At 41.9% G+C, this 12,229-nt stretch overlaps 1 protein-coding gene across 6 annotated transcripts in view; it reads right to left on the bottom strand.

The window, feature by feature from the left end:
- RERE (arginine-glutamic acid dipeptide repeats) overlaps nucleotides 1-12,229 on the bottom strand; it is a 248,613-nt gene that overhangs the window by 197,182 nt on the left and 39,202 nt on the right. Inside the window, exon 1 of one of the 6 annotated variants that reach the window (XM_062593140.1) lies at nucleotides 2,800-2,876. The exons of 4 other annotated variants lie outside the window; for them this stretch is intronic. The gene's annotated coding sequence lies outside the window, so the exon portion shown is untranslated. Of the gene's footprint in view, nucleotides 1-533; nucleotides 607-2,799; nucleotides 2,877-12,229 lie in introns of those variants that run through there. One more of the 6 variants, XM_062593139.1, reaches the window with a different exon arrangement.

Here is a 12,229-nt window from a genome sequence, read left to right as displayed (position 1 = left end):
TATCAGGCGAAACAAAACACATTCCTTATCTCCTTCGTTTTTGGGGGGAAAAGAGAGGGGAAAAAAAAAGGCACGATTCGGGAGACTGTCTAGCTCGAAACGCGTGTTTCGACGCTGAAGTAAAGCCTTCCTTGCGGACATCGGACGGGCAGCCTGAAGGCGCCCCGGGTTTCCCTCTCCGGCCAGAGCAGCTACCGCCTCACCCACCAAGTTGATCCAACTTCGCCGAAGCGCCGGGCACGGCCCGGAGGCGGCACCAGCGAGGCGGCGGCGCCGCCGCCCCGGGGCTCCGCGCGGCGGCCCGCGGCGGGCGGGGAGGCCGCGGGCGGAGCGCGCAGCTGCCGAACAAAAGGAGGCCCCGCGCCGCCGCCGCCGCCGGGCCAGGCGCGGAGCCGCCCGCAGCGCCGCCACATGCCGCGGGCCCCGCGGCACCGCGCGGCGGCGGCGGCGGCGGCGCGGAGCGCGCACCCCCCCCCCCCCAGCCCACCCCCGCGCCCGGTCCCCCCCGGCCCTCCAGCCCGGCCCGCACGCACCGGCCGGCGCGGAGCCGCCGCCGCTCCCCGGTGCAGGCGGCGGGCGCAGCGCGCACGCGGAGACCCGCGCTCCTTCCCCCGGCGGCGGCGGCGGCCCGCCTCTGCCTCCTCCCCGCGCGGCCCCGCCGGAACCGGGAGCCCCGTGATTGACGGCAGCTCGTTAACAGCGTGCTCAGCTAGAAACCGCATCTGCGAGCGAGACAGCGCAGGGGCGCAGCATCGCCGGCAGCGGGCAGCGGCTCACGTCCCGGAGCTGCGGCCAGGCTCCCCGCCGCGGCCGCGCCGAGCGGCGCACGCAGGGGGTGGGGAAACGCGGAGCGCGGCGGGCGGGGGAGCCGGGCCGCGCACGGCCCCCATGCCCAACATGGGTAAGAGGGAGATGCCTGTCCACTGTCACGTTAACGACGCTTCTATACAAGGATTTTGTTGCAGTTTATTCAAGCAGTAAGCCATTTTGTTTAAAGTCCTTCCTGCCACCGCGCCCTCCCCCCCCCCCCGAAAAAGAAATCCATCTGCTGAGAAAAACATTTTAAGTGTATTTGGTTGGCAATGTTTTAATAAATGTGTCTTCGTGAAAACCTGTAACTTGTCCGAATCTAACAACGTCTTACACCGCTCTTTACCACAACAGCCATGATCTTTCAGCTGTTCGTACCACCTGAGTCTAAAGCAAAGTTTTGCCATTTCTATTACAGAAAAAAATGCAAAATAATCTATGTAATCCATTATCTGAGGACAACGCACACTTTTCCATGCCAAGAAAAATCAATTTCCTAACTGTGCAGTAGTATTTTCTCTTAAAAAGAAGTAAAGAAAGAATACCTCCTCTGAGCTGCTTTACAATTCCAAGAAAAAAAAAAAAGTAAAAATCAAGGTTCATAAACCCAGATAATTACAGCAAGGTCCTCAAGTACTGTCTGCTAACCTATTTTTTTTTCCAAATACTCCATGTTATGTACAACACTGCATTTTCCCTCTGTTTACCTATGGGTTTTCTATGTTGTTTTCTAACACAGCACAGGAGTCCATCAGGAGTCAGAAAGGGCCAGCTTCAAAATTATTCTCTACTTCCTAGAAATAGCTCCTTTAAACCATGAACACTATTAAAGTGCAAATAGCTGATTAATTCTAATGCCCTTGCCATCTTGCAAGACTGCTGTGATCAATACAGATTGAAGACTGTGTGTAGCACAAGTGTGGCTCTTGCAATATGCATCGTACAACAGCTTCGCAATGGGAGCCTATCCTAGAAGGAAGGACTGGCAAAAAATAAGCTTCATAACCAAGTAGCTGTGTGATAGCTCCACACCTGCCAGAGCTGAAATCAATCCCAAAGTCGGTATAAAGCAGCCACACAGCATTTATCCTCACTTCAATTTTCTAAATCAAATATGGTCTGACACCTGGCAAGCCACAGAAAGGAACTTATTTCTCCAGTGTGCATTTAAGAAAGCATTCACTTCCCATGACTTCCAAAAGAGCTTTGCAGCAGTAAGTTAACCCAGGCCAAGTTCCGAGTATCTGAAAAATACCCTGCTTGTTGGAATTTGTTCAAAAGCACCTTATCCACTCAGGACAGAGGTCCCAAGCACTTGGGAGCACAAGTCCTAAATGTCATTACATACTGGAAAAATGCATTTCTTACCTAAAAATATATATAGATAGAGAGAGAGAGAGAGAGAGAGAGATGTAGGATTTGTTTGTATCCCATTAGGATGAAAGTTATCAAACGGCACAGAGCACAGCATCCGGCAGTTTGAACACAGCCATGGAACTGGAGAGGATTCCTAACCCTCAGACACAGCCTTGAAAACCCAGGGCAAGCCAGTGCCAGAGTTTCACAGTGTGGTAGCTGGCAATGAAGTGATTTGAAGCCCCATTTGTTTTCAGACAGCTTACTGGGGATTCCTGAGTGAACAAAACAGCTACTGCATTCAACCACAGATATAGGAAACTACTGACTTTTCACTAACTGACTTTCCTATGAGATGAAACAAATTTTCCCCCATTTCATAGTTATATTCCCAGAATACCCTCAAACTCCATTTTGCAATAGGGACTTTGTTTATGTTTTGAAAAATTAGATAGGAGAGATGAAAATTGCTTCTTGGTTATGAAATACACCCTTCCTAGTCACAGCATTATAACTTTACAACAGCATTGCTTTTAGCACCAACATCAGAAGCATGCATGTATGAAAGGGGGGGGGGGGGGGAGTGAGCTACACATACACAAAATCCATCAAGCCTGTTTAAACAAAAACTACCTTCATGAGCGTTAGGCGAACATACTGCAGAGAACAAGACCTAGAGAGGGCTCAGATGAGATTTACAAAGCAGCCCAGCCGTCCGAGAGCTCCCGCGCAGAGGCCTTGCACGCCGGGGCACCGCCTCGGTCCGCCGTGCGCAGGAGTTGTCTGGTGCTGCACAGCGCGGCGCGGCGCGGCTCCGGCCGCGGAGAAATCCAGGCCGGGTTTCCCGGCGGCTCCGTTTATCGGAACAAGCCCGTCACGTCGAGTGCCATTAGCAGATAATGAAAGGAGACAGCGGATGCAGTTACAAGCACAGCGCGCTGCACGCTGCAGGCCTGAGCGTGCAGCCGAGGGAGCTGACAGCAGATTCTACCCTAAGCATTAAAATTAAATAGGATACCTAGCTGAAGAAACAGTAAGGTCGTGACAATAAACAAAAGCTGGAAATCCGAAAAAATAAGGCTTTGACTCACTGTCAGTAATTCCCGACATTGTTTAAAAGCATGTATGCTTACACCCACACATACCTTCTCTCCTTAAGGCTAAGGACTGGAAAGCACTCGTTAACTTGCAGTTGCCGCTGTTTCCATTGCTTTCTGCGAATACTGCAACGTTTTGTATACTGTACCTACACACTTCAGCTTATGAAAGATTGAGTGCTGAGAAGTGACAGACAGCGTATCTTCAAAGGGCTGTAAATGTGCTGCTTTCTAGACATACTGCTCACAAGGCAAAGGAATAATTCATAACTTCTCACACGAGTCTTGCCAAATTTGAAGAATATTAAATACAGATATACCCCCCCAAGCCACAAGATCTATAGAGCTGCAGTGTTCTGCACTCCTTCAGAGAGAATTAGCCATCATCAGGTATGCATAAATATTTCACCCGCTAGACAAACTGCTCCAAAGGAGCAATTTAAGGTCTACCAGATATACATACAGTTAGTTTGAATTTCAAGTGTAAGTACACTTAATGAAATGAGAAAGATTAAATGGGTAAATTGACCTTTTTTTTTTTTTTAAGACATCCAAGACAAAGAGGTCCCACAAACATTTAAAAGCACCGTTTACTCTGATGTCATCTAATTCCCCCTTTTTTTTAAAAAACTAGGTTCAAGCATACCACCTGGCTAGCACAAACTGTACTGAAGAAACAAAATGCCTTAAACTCACTTTTAAGAACACACGCAGATCCGACCATGACAAGCGTTTTCTAAAAGCTAATATAACATTATTTGCCTGACTTAAGCAGGCAACAAGCATAACACATTAAACCCTTGCTAAGCTGAACCTATTTATAAAAGGGGACTTACCACCCTCCAGAGCGCCGCGGAAGCCGAGCCCCCCGGCTCCGGCAGCCAGGGAAGGGGGCGGCTCAAGGAGCACAAGCTAACAGCTTGCTGCTATTGTCACAGCACCGCTTTTGTGGTGGGTCACTTCATCCCGCTCCTCGAGAGTTTCCCTACTGCACTGACTCTACCTCGGTTCACAGCCGTGACGGCAATGATAGGAAATCTCCGGTAAAATAAAAAGCCTAGACAGCTTAAGCCTGAAAATTAGCTAAACATTGAGGTTAACAGTCAATTGAAGATTTCTTAGCAGAGGAGAGGAAAAGTAGGCTGAGCTAGTAGGAAAGGACCACTCTTAACTTTTCAAGGAATGGTAAATATTTATCACCTGTTTTTGTTTGCTTTCAACTCAACACAGAAGCATTTGGGCTCTGCCTATTCTAAATATAAAACCTTTGGTCAGGTTAGAGGTGACATTTTCCTCCTTTATGAATAACAGACTGTTTTATTAGTATAAACACAGCTGAGGATAAATGATACTCAGCTCTTGACAAGAGGTTATTACTGTCTACACATAAATTTCTCCAACCAGCTCAAAGCAAGCAAGTCCTGTCTACACTTGCAGATCTGATGAGTGTACATAAATATCCAGCAGATGACATGATTTTTAAGCAGTGTCTTGTCCCAGCACAGACTCAGCTACAGCTTGCTGTCCAGTTACATGAAGGTGCTTTTCTACACCAAAGTCACCTCTGTGAGGAAAGCCAGTGTAATGCAATTACTGCTTCAACATAATCAAAAGGCTGTTTCATTCTGTAATCTAAGTCTGTCTTTGGAGAACATAACCCTGCACACAGCTGAACACTCCTATTCACTCCCTCTCCAGCAAGTTTACATATGCAGCAACCAACAGTCTTTAAAAACCAGCACGTGAAGAGTTATTTTAATTTAGTGTTTAACTGCTGAAATTTAAATCAACCATTTTATTGCCCTTTCTCAAATCCTCAAACAGAATCTGTACTCTTCAAGGGTCATGAACTTTCAGAGGTTGGGGTTGCTTTTTCCTTTTTTGAACTTCTAGGTATGCAGCCTTTAATCCACAACCTGCTAAACCGAACTACCAATGCGATCGTGCATTTTGAGGCTCAAAACACTAGGACTTTTTTTTTTAATGAAGCGTTAACATATAGGAACAAAAATTCACCTCTCCTTTTCCATACTTAGAAGTTGTTGTTCAGGTTCATATTTCAGAGGAGCCCAAGCCCTTCCATGCTGCTATTAAATCCAACACCACCTCAGTACTCTGGGAGAAGAGGGCCTTACCTGGTACCGAGGAGGCTGACCAACTCCAACAGACTTCGCCTCATTTTAACGACCGCAGAGGGTTCCACGCGCGAACGCCCGTAACCGCCGTGGCGCCCTGCAGCCCCTCAAAGGCGCTCAGGACAAGGCAGCACCTCTGCATCCAGTCCACCAAACGAGCAAAATGTGAGCACAGACTTTTCTGAAGGAACAAAGCCATCCTCAAACCATATCTACTACTTGTTAACACAAAATCATTTCAACGTTCTTATGTAAAGACAGAAGTTACCCCAGGTTCCTTCCCAGCCCTTTCCAAAACTGTGATGCAGCCAAAAAAATTACTGTTTGTACAATCAGTGCACACCTGAGCTGAAGAATGGTGATGGGGACATCAACGGCATAAAGGCCTGCACAACTCCATTTTATAAACCTTTGAAAAATATCTTCTAAGTTCTTTTTACGCAGCTCAAGGTTTAACAAAAAAGCCTACCTTAACAGGTGTTAGGAAAAAAATTAAATAGCAGTTGAAACTTAATTCAAGGACACTACTCCAAAGTAGTTCCGCCTCAAATTCAGCTGGGAACACAGTATGCTTTCTTTGGGAAGAGTTCGGTAAAAATGACAAAGGGCCACATGGATAAACAAGCTGATGTTTAAATGAAAGCTCTTACGCACTTTGATATATTCTAGACATAATAAATTCATTTGGAATATTGTGACCAAGCTGCTAGGGAGCAAATAGTAAGAAAGGTAAACTGAAGCCCCAGCAACAGATTTAACATCAGGAAAACAAAAATAATTTAGGGAAGAAAAATTTAAAGGAAAAAAGCCCATGTTTGTAAGTTGGTGAATTACCTTATCCAATATTTCTCCCCTGTTGCCTCCCCCGCTCCTTAGTGACTAATATATAAATTCAACCTTGTTTTGTGGAAACAACCTGCTCTGGGAAACTCTAAATTACAGTAGGGTACACAGTCAACCGAGAATATCAAAACAAAATCCAACTTTATCTGACAGATTTTGTGGTACACATTCAGCAAGACATCAACCTGTTCAGCAACTTCCTGTATTTAACTACAAGATTTCTTTGGCATACGGAATTTATTATTTTAGAAGGTATTACCTCAAACAAAACAATAAAAGAGGAAACAAGTATTTGCCAAGAAAAAAAAGGCAGATTTAAAAGGAATAATTAACACATCTGAAGATTTAATCAATGAGCAAGACACCATTTGTACTTTGCTGAATGTAAAGAAAAAAAACAAAAGGAAACCTTTAATAATGAGCTATGCTGTAGATTGTACAAAAATGTGGGGAGTGGGTGAGGTCCCTAGAGAGAGAAAGAGAGAAAGGTAAACTTAACACATCTTTTTCAACTCTTTATCAAAGCAATTGTAAAACAATGGAAGTTTGTCCAATCTTCCTTAGGATTTCAACTGAAAGTAACTTTGGGAATGGAAAATATGATACCTCTATCAACAGCCTCTGGTATGTTTAAACTGTTATAATATAAAGCATGCTCATTCTCACAAGCTAAAGGAAATGACTGCCAAATACTTCATTTATAATCTCTCCAGAAAAAAGATAGATTCTTAACCAGGAAATTTTCTCAACATATTAAATATAGCAGATGCTGAAGTAACAGATACATAAATTTTGATATAGATTTACAGTCTTTTACTGAAGTCACAACAGAGGAAAAAATGCAACTACAGCTCAGTTTTTAGTGTAATCATCATTTTCACATTCAGAAGTTTCTGAAAATTCAGTAGATTTTTTTAATTGACAATAACCACAGGATGTGACTATAGCTATAACAGTCTTTCCCTCAGGAGGGTCAGATAAACTCTAAAAACAGGAAGTTTCTACTATAATCTTGAAAAAAAAAAGAAATGTTAAGAGTCTGGAACCACACGATTCCAATTCAGTTGCAGCTTCATGTGCAAGAAACCCTTGACTTCCCCAAATTATGGAAGATAATACCTAGGTATGGAACAAAATTCCCTTCCTCCCCCCATGGAATAACATGAAGATAGAGATGTATTCTTCTCCCTTTCCCTCCTCAATTCATTTATTATTATAAATGAATAAAACAACCTGAATCTCACAGAAAGAATCCAAAATTGATACTTGCCCACATGCATGTGCATCAATCACATAGGACTCCTCTTACCCCTGTCAAAACACACAAACAAAAAAAACCCCAAAAATTCCACCCACCACTACACCAAGAATTGCAACCAAACATTAGGCTTTTTTAAATATATTCTCTACCTTAAGAAATTCAGATTTAAAAATAGACATTTTACCCTACTGAAACAGGGCCCTTGACACTTCTTAAGACTTGATAAAAAGAAAGAAAAAAACCCCACAAAATCATACTCCTCAGAGTGCAATATGAACTTTTGTAGATCATGCAGAATTATCTAATCAGTTTGCTGGCCTCAAATTCTTTTCATTTGTTTTTAAACAGATAAGAATTTACTGAGCTAGAAACATCTTTCACACAGAAGTCTTCAGCTACCCTACATTCAGGCTCAAATGAGCTACAGGAAAGCAATACATTTTTGATAGCTAATATCAATCAGTTAATGGTCAAAAAGCCTTTCAAAATTATTTTCACAATAAGCTATTTCTCATTTCATAGATGAAGAGGTGGCAAATAGTTAAGCATCCTTTACACTAGCAAATTAAACACCCTCCCCTGAAAACAGTGGCGACTGCTGTAAATTTTAATGTCAATCAGTTCTGTGCTGCTTGTCACAACAACCCACATTTTCCCATCAGCATTTAACACAAATCACAGTAAGGGCTTAAAAATCCCATTCCCCTGAGTACATTCTGAAAGTCAGACTCTGAATTTCCTTCTAAATTCTTAAGTAAAAACATACCAGTCTCAATTAACCTTTTTCCCTTGGTCTTCCATATAACACAGCTAGCACAAAAACGCATAAATCTAATGCTTTCAAGAAGGCTCTGCTGTTTTTCCCTGACACTGTTCTTTCAGTGGCCTATCAGAAAAACAATTTAATGTATGAGATCCTAGCTGTTCTGATTACTTCTCTCTCCTTATCCCCTTCCCTCCCACTCCAAACTTGTGTTCCAAAACCCTCTTTGACGAAACTGACCACAGCAGAGAGCAAATCAAGCCCTAAGGGAAGCACACGTGCACGGGCCACCGCTGAAAACAAAGCGTGCTCTGAAGAAAATATTTACACACTCTACATGAAATTAGAAGAAAAACATTTTAACAAAAGAAATGCAAGTGTTCTCACTCTGCAAGGCAGCTTTCTGGTATTAACAACAAGCAGCTCTAAAGCTACTAAACAGAAACAAAGACTGTCAATGAAAAGGACTCAGAAGTAATCATTGACCATCAGCTCACCTCCAACACGGTCAAGTCGCAGTATGCCATCTAGTGTCAGACTGCTAAAACAAATGCTATTAAAAAAAATCAATCAAAACACTGTGTTCCAGAGACCCAAAGAGCATGTGGAGACTTGATTTTGCAGGTTAAGTTTTAACTCTTCAGTTTTCCCTACAAGTGTTAAGTCCCACCTGAAAGCACTAAGACATAACACACATAATTAAGCAACAACACAGAAAAGTTCTTTAATATACATAATTCCCACTCCAGCTAACAACCCAATCTATTAATCAAGACATGAACAAAAGAACAACTAAAATAGTGTGCAAAGTGCAAAAAAATTCAGATGTATGCAGGCAGATCTTCAGACATGCCATACACAAAATGTTGAGGTGTTCCTACGAGCTATTATTCCTTCTCTTCTGAATAGAAGCACCTAGCCTATGATTAGGATATTGACTGGAAATGTTGAATTTTAATGTTAGTGTTTTGTCAGTAACAAGTATACACTTACACCTCAAGTTCATTAATAACTCATTAAGACCTGTACTAAAGCTTGGCAGGCAACTTCCTCATGAAACAAAATCTGTTTCTTTGCTTTTTAAGAACTGAATGTGCCAAGGGTGGCATATCAAGATGTGAACACATAATTCAAAGGTTATGTTTTCTGTTTCATCATCTCTAATAAATGCATCATTAAGCAGTCACAGAACACATCACACTAGGATATCCACTTCTTTTCCTGTTTTAACCTCCAGTCTATCAAGTTCCAGGCTGAAAATTTTCAAAATACAAGTCTACAGTAACACACACACACATGTATCCATACACCAGCAGTGAGAAGGACAAGTACCCTCCGGCTGATCAATACACAAAAAGGGTCCCACAGCCCATGTTTAACTTCCATGAGGATGCTGGTGTGTACCTCGAGTTTTGGCTCAAAAAGATACATTAAACAGGGAACTGGAAAGAGTAAGCTAACAAAACATTCAACTAAAAATAGTTTGGAGGAGCAGGGAACACTGGAAAGCTTACTCAACTATAATCAAAGCCTGGATTTTCAGTCTCAGTGGTAAAGCATCTTTGTTAAAGTGGTTAAATATTAACACTGCATGCAATTTCAGGAAAGTAACACGCAGTACACTCCCAGCCCCCCTCTGCAGTTCGGTGAGCAATGGCTCCTAGTACATTACCCAATCTAGCTCCAACACCATCCACATTTTTCCAGAAGGATGGACAACCAAATATATATCGCAATGAAACTCTAATGGTGGTGTTGCTCCCCTTGCTATTTCCACCTCAAAGCCTACAGTCTTTTACACAATAGAGAACAGAAAACCCCAAATAAATCTAGACCACAAACCAACTCAGCACATACATGCAGCAGAAGGGGTAGAGAGGGTCAAGCACTTCACAGAAATATACGGGCAGAAAAGTTTATCAAAGGCTACTGCCACCTTGCAACATTACAACCCTCTTCGCCAAAGTAAGTGTAGGGGAAACAAATTATCAAATTTCAGTGGGTAACAACTACAACTTTACAGTGAGACACTATTCAGTCTAAATTTTTAATTGTCTGTGCAAGTCAATGCAGTTCCTCTTTCACATTTTACTCTCATGCTTATGAATACTAAACCGACATTTTACCAACTTGTCTTAATTTTGACATGAAGTTTTAGTGTAGGTGAGATTTTAACAGGCTTTGCATTCTAAGCTTCCTTTTCCTAACATTTTTTTGGCGAGTTTAAGCTTTTATTCTAGCCTGCTGATTCAATTCTATGTTCTCAAAGCCTCCTTTAAATAACTCGCTCCAATTATAGTATTATCTGCTGGTTGCAAGTCACAGCTGAAGTCAAAAAATGAGTATTTATTTTTCCTGATGACAATTGTTTTAAACAATGCTATGCACCTCCATTCTCTAACTCTGTGTAGAGTGTACTGTTTAAAATGCTAAAGAATTTAAGAATTCAGTGCATTTCTGAAATTAATACTTAACAATAATCTATCACAGCTTGTATCAGGCCTAAAAATAAAGTGCACTGGTTTTGGTTGAAGTTTCACACAATATTTGGTTTCTGTGTGAGGCTTAGTATTTTGGATTCTCTTTCCAGAAGTGGTTTTATCTTCATTTACTTACCCTCTCCAACACAACACGACAAGCGCTAGCGATCGAATGCTAGTAAAATGTTTGATCCAACACAGCTGACATAAAAAAGAAGCACTTTTGTTATTTATTTCTGGTCTAACATCATTTCTAGTAGAAACTGTTTGCTTTTAAATCAAATTAAACCATATTTATCCATCTGCCTAGCAATTTATTCCTCTAAAACATCAAAGAGACAATCTGTCCAGGCAGGATGACATAAATACAGAGAATCTTTACTTCAAACTAGTCTAGTAACTTACCTGAAACTCTTCACAGGACACCAATAAGCATCCACAGATACACAATATGTATTTAAAATAAATGGACATCACTGCATGGACAGGGTCAAAAGCAAGCCTTGACAATCCTGTTTGATTCAGTCCTTGGAGGGAATATACCAAGTGCCTTCCAGAGCTTCCACTACAAAGAAACCCCTAATTAGACTTCATTTTTGTCACTTCATCCAAAGACTGAAGATATACAGTTGTAGGGTTTTGTTTTTCTTTTAAGGAAGATTTTGAAACCAAATTGCTCCCAAGAATATCACTACATCAACCTGAAAAAAATAAAACTTATCATCTCCCCTCCACGAATGTACCTTCAGGTCTGAAGTACTGTTTTGCTCTTTAGTTTCAGCACTTGACTTGAGGTTTTGCTGGTTTTTTTGTTTGTTTTTGTAAATAACCTTTAAGATGGCTCATTGTTGATTAAACCATTTTCACGCCTCAGTGAGTTTGATTCCTATTAGTTCAGACTGCACTGAACACACTGATTTTTACTGTAGCCAGAATCAAGAGAAGTAACAGCTTTTCAAATTATGCAACTGCTCACAACGCTAAGTAGAAAAATACGTCCACAGAAATAATCACAAGTGTCCAAAGCACACTTCAGGGCCAAAAGCTAACAAATACGCCTGTAACTTTAAGACTTAAGGAAAACTCCATGCATTAGACAGTTGAGCTTTTCTCAGCTTTGCTGATAAAAAGCTGTAACACTGAGAAAGACACAAAATTAGAGACAGCTCATCTTGCAGCTCTGAATTACCATCATTATGCCACAAAAATCACCATGTGGGGACTCAGCCTCCTAAAATAAAAATCACAACCAGAAATGGTCTACTAGGCAGCTACTTCTCCTCCTCTCCTTCCTATATTGAAGCTTTTATACCAAACAAATCTATACAGTTCAATCCACGGCCTGCAGCTATTTCCAAAGTTTAATAACCGACAAGAGAGACAAGTTTTAATCTTCCATCAAGCTGAAACAATTACTATCCTCAGAATCTGCCTTAAGTCAATGGTAAAAATTAACTATTTTGATTACCTGAATATATATTAAC

Source organism: Rhea pennata, chromosome 22, assembly GCF_028389875.1.
Source record: "Rhea pennata isolate bPtePen1 chromosome 22, bPtePen1.pri, whole genome shotgun sequence".
NCBI classification, from domain to species: domain Eukaryota; kingdom Metazoa; phylum Chordata; class Aves; order Rheiformes; family Rheidae; genus Rhea; species Rhea pennata.
Note: the sequence above shows the minus strand (reverse complement) of the source record. Positions and strands in the feature narration are given on the sequence as shown.